Raw genomic sequence first — 4,874 nt, forward strand, 5'->3', positions numbered from 1 at the left:
CCACGGCAAGTGCCTTGCCGCGGTCGTCGTCTTGTCGCGCCCGGAGGCTTGTCGCTCACCGGGCCTTGCCGGGACGCGCGGCGCGTCGTGGCAAGTTCCTTGAAATGCCTTGGTTGGCCTTCCCGGCAAGCTCCTCTTGCCGGGGCCTTGTCTCCTGAGCTTAAATACTTTGTTCTTGAATGGCTCCAAAGGAACCATGGAGGACCTTGGCGGTCGCCCGGCAAGCCTTGCCGCGGGGGGAGCTGCAACTGCCCGTGCACAAGTTTGGAATACTAGGGTACCCCTACTCTAGTACACGATAGTTGGGGCGATGGCTTGTGGGCTCAGCCTCCTGTGCTATTGGCTGGGTCAGTTCTTTTTGGGTCGCGGGCGGCCTCTCCTTGCTACGTGCGTGTCTCGCATCGCGCGTCGTGGGCTAGTGCACGCCTCTGGCTCGGCAGCCGGCTGGAATGACACGTCTACACCCGCCGCTACCCTTCCATGCAATGACGAGTGGGTCAAGATGGCCGTTGGTCCTATGTGTAAGCGACTTTCTGTTGTTTTTCTCCGTGTTACGTCTGTGCAAATGTTTCTCGGTGGGAGCGTATGGGCAAAGAGTCATGGGGCAGTGTGATGCAGGTCAGCCGACGCGTGCACACCTGCGTCTTCCTATCACACAATGATGGGTGGGCCAGATTGCCAATGGTCCTACACGTCGGTTGGTGGGCTTGTTGCAATCCATGTCGCTTCAATTATGCCAGGGTTGGAGAGAGTTGTTGGGTTCCTGTGTGCGTCGTGCCGAGGCTGACCTCCACGCACTACCGCGTCCACTCATGCGTCGTTTCTCCAGGTCGTCCGATGCCTTTGTTTAGTTTTACAAGGCCACTGATGCTGGCCCCGTGTTGAGGGGCGGGGCCAGTGGTCAGTTGCGCTATGTTCGATAGCTGTTTGGTTCGTGTGGCAACACATTGCTGACAACTAAACGTGCAAGCGCCGCGCGTTGGGTCCCTCGTGCGAGGCGTCGCCCATGTGCTGGTGGCAAACCCTTCCCCAATCACAACAGCCGCCAGAGCCGCCGCGCCTCTCCTTCCTCCTCGCCGCCCCCTGTCGCGCGCGCATCCCTCGGATCATCGTGCCCAACTCCCCTTCGTGTTTCTCCTCCTCCCAGAACCACATCCCGTCGCTTAGGCTCCTTGGTGGCGGCCGGCTCGAGGCGAGCCTGGCGCAGGCAGGGAGAAGCAGCGGGGCGGCGGATGCGGGCGGGAGAGTGCCGGACGGCACCGTCATTGTCGCCCCGCCAAGACGCATCGAAGAAGGACCAGGATCTCACCCGCGTCCCTTCTGGATGCACCTCCCCAGTGATTTCCTCCTGCCTAATTCAGCTCCCCTTTCCATCTAATTTCATTCTTGTTTCACATGTTGGTTTGGTTGGCAAGAGACGTTGCGCCGCCGACTACAATAGCCAGGGTTAGCGTTGGTGATGTCTGTAGTATTTTCGTCCTCGCCAGTCACACAATTCCTAAGTTTGGTCAATATACTTATCTTTTGATTTCTCCTATATTTTCCTTCCTGATTTTGTTTGATGATTTGCTAGGTTATGGGACTAGATCTCCATTTTCCAAGATTCTTAGCTGATAAGTATATTGTGCGGGAAAATCTCTACTGAATGAAAAATCCAAGCAATGTAAGTGACCTAACATTTCACTGGTTGTATGGTACATCTCATACAATTTCTGAATTCCGATACCGTTCCTGTGTAGCTGGATACTCCATGGGACAAAGTTGAAGCTTTGTACATCACTTCTCTACCTGTTTATTAATGTTTCTTCATGTTTGGCAGTGATCGGGGTTTCCATGTACTTGATAGATGCATTCCTTATCTTTATGTGTTCCATCTATGTATATATGTTTCTGCCCATAAATGTATTTATGAGCTTGCTCCATTTTTACTGCTTTCCTATGTCAATTTGAAAAGTACCCTTTATTCCCCTGAAAAGGGCTATACATGCATTTAAACGAGTGCACATTTTCTATGAACATAAGCATTGTCTTTACCCCACTGCTCTCTGGTGTGCGGCGACTAAGATTTCATGCTCAACCTCCCTCACGGCCCCAGGTTCGGCTACTTTCCAGTTTTGTTAGTTTTCTTCTTGGTAGCACTGAACACCATGGAAACATGGGTGCCGTGGCCACACACATGCATTTTGTCATCCTCCTTAAAATTCAATTAGATTATATGCAAACATGCAGCCGTGTTTACTTAAGATCCAATTAGATGAATGTTGTTTATTTTTCCATATAGTTTCTATTTAGAAAGGCCTCATATGCAAGTTGGGGACATGCCGTGAACATATGGTTTTGTGATCTATGGTCTTGAGTCATATGTTGGATGGGTGATAATGGAAATTTTCTTGAGGATAAACCCGTGCATAAGTTTTGTGAGAGTTAAACCTGTTTTATGAGAGGTAAAGCTGTTTTTTGAGAGTTAAACCCGTGCATATGAATGTATTTTGTTTAGAACTGGTCAAACTATTTTTTGTGAGAGTTAAAGTTGTTTTCTGGAGGACAAACCCGTGAATAAGTTTCTCATCTGTATAGATTAATTAATAGGATGGCAATTTAAGTTTATTGGAGCTCTTTTTAAGAAGTGGGGGTCTGCTTTGGTTTCTTGCTGTTTGCATATTCTCTTAAAAACACTTGACTGACTGTAGCTGACTGTTTATACATCAATAATATGGGCAGTTGAATATGGCGTTTTCAAGTGAAGGATTTCAAAAATCTAATATGGCATGCCTATTTTACATGGAAAAACAAATGGTACCTTATTTACTATTTAGTTTTTAAGCAAGACTAATTTGACTACACGCGTCCTGAGGTGCCTTCTGTTTTGGAATAGTCATAGAATGCTCCTTATTACGAGATGTTCCTTTGTCACTATTTGAAGTTCTGCCTTGGGTGGCCTTTGTCTTAGTTTATAGCTTCATATGGCTACCTATGTATAACATATGTATGTTCTGTTTGAACCGTCTCAAATCACATAGAGATGTTAAATTTTCAATTTGTTGCCTCGCGGTCGTGTGCCATCACCATGTTTACTCCAGAAAAGTGGAATGTGCAGAGTTTCAGTGTTGATTAGTCAAATATTTGCTTTGCCTTAAAGACTGTCCCCATCTATGTTCCAGGTTGTGGCAACACTGCAGATATGCCCATTGCCATCGAGCATTTCTATTTATATGCTTCTACAGAGTATTTGGTTTTTGTACTGTACACTTGATGAAATAATTTCCTTATAAGCTGGGACAAGGCATTTGTAGTTGATATTTGTACTATAAGCTCAATTTTTTTGGTTCATCTCATCTCTGGTTATTTTTTCGTTTTTTGTGTTTCTGCAGCATATTATCATTAGCATATAAAACCTCTTATATTTCTTGTTTTCGACAATTATTCTTTGGCAGGGAAGACTATGATAACACTAAGATTATCAGGAAAGGATTCAGGGATTTTTTTGAATCCAGATTATCACACATGATGCAAAATTAACAACCACGACTTTGAAATATGGATGATGATGCTTATTATGTGCTAGAAATCAAATATGTAAAGGAGAAGATAATGTTTGTGAAGGTGTGTATACTGAACAAGCATCCTGATTGATTTGTTTTTCTGTTGTTTCTTGATGTGCCCTCATGCAGCTGTGTCCATATATACTGATTGTTATACTTATTGCTGTGTGAGTTGCAGGAGAGGGGAGAGAGATACGGGTTGATTCTGGGTAAACTTTGCTTAATTTGTTGGAGAAAATGCTTGATAGATCTCATGGATGGATAAGGTTGTGGCAGTAGTTCTCGGGTGCAATATCTATCTTGATAGAGTGATCAACCAGGGCACATTAGAAGCAGAAGAAGAGGAAATGTTTGGGCCGTCTATGGCGTTGAAGATTCAGTGTTTCTGTCTTGTGTACATGCACGGCCAGTTCAGTAACTAGATGGCCTTTTCTACTGTACTGGTGCTGCTACTTTTCACATGCTAGCTTCTTTGGAAAGCGCCAACAGTGTGTACAACATGTAAAGAGTCCATCTTGAAGGAACGGAAGCAGAAGTATGGAGCTGATGTATTAATGGTCAATCAAGGAATTCAGTCTCGATGAGCTTAACTAATGATGTGTGAGTTGAGCCTTAGGTCATTTTCAAAGTAACGGAAGTACAAGAGATTACTTGAAAATACACATTTTTTTAATGCGACATGGTCTTAAGTGCGATTTTATACCACCAAATTAAAATGTGGTATATCTCATTGTAGACAACAAGCCTACATTTTTATTTTATTTTATTAAAGGGGTTAAACTTGTTATCGTATGTGTTTGCCCACAACTAAATCAAAACATGATTTTTTTTCAATGTGAACATGGATTCAATGGGTCTATGCACCATTTGACGCTGGTCCTTGCAAAATGAAACTATTTTCATCGACAACATAGCGGGTCTCTGCGTCATTTGGCACAACTGGTCAACTAGTATTAGTAGATGTCAAGAAATGCCTATGAACTATTATCTTGTTATTGAACCATTTGATGTTTGGGGCTTTGATTATATGTGACATTTTCCTGCCTTTAATGGTTACACACATATTTTAGTTGTTGTTGATTACGTTACTAAGTGGGTAGAAGCTATTCCAACTAGTAGTGCTGATCATAACACCTCTATTAAAATGCTTAAAGAAGTTATTTTTCCGAGGTTTGGAGTCCCTAGATATCTTATGACTGATGGTGGTTCACATTTTATTCATGGTGCTTTCCGTAAGATGCTTGCTAAGTATGATGTCAATCATAGAATCACATCTCCCTATCACCCGCAGTCTAGTGGTTAAGTAGAGTTGAGCAATAGAGAGCTCAAACT

General features: G+C 43.9%; 1 long non-coding RNA gene across 4 annotated transcripts; it reads left to right on the forward strand.

The window, feature by feature from the left end:
* The first annotated feature begins 876 nt into the window (after positions 1-876).
* Positions 877-4,272, forward strand: LOC123136964 (uncharacterized). Of its 4 annotated transcripts, none has more exons than XR_006467529.1 (3): positions 959-1,502; positions 1,574-3,603; positions 3,721-4,272. It is a non-coding gene; the product is annotated as an uncharacterized lncRNA (long non-coding RNA). The 4 variants fall into 4 exon arrangements; XR_006467528.1 differs by having other exon boundaries at positions 961-1,663; positions 1,740-3,603; XR_006467530.1 differs by having other exon boundaries at positions 977-2,095; positions 3,435-3,603.
* Positions 4,273-4,874: the final 602 nt, after the last annotated feature.

Source organism: Triticum aestivum, chromosome 6B, assembly GCF_018294505.1.
Source record: "Triticum aestivum cultivar Chinese Spring chromosome 6B, IWGSC CS RefSeq v2.1, whole genome shotgun sequence".
NCBI classification, from domain to species: domain Eukaryota; kingdom Viridiplantae; phylum Streptophyta; class Magnoliopsida; order Poales; family Poaceae; genus Triticum; species Triticum aestivum.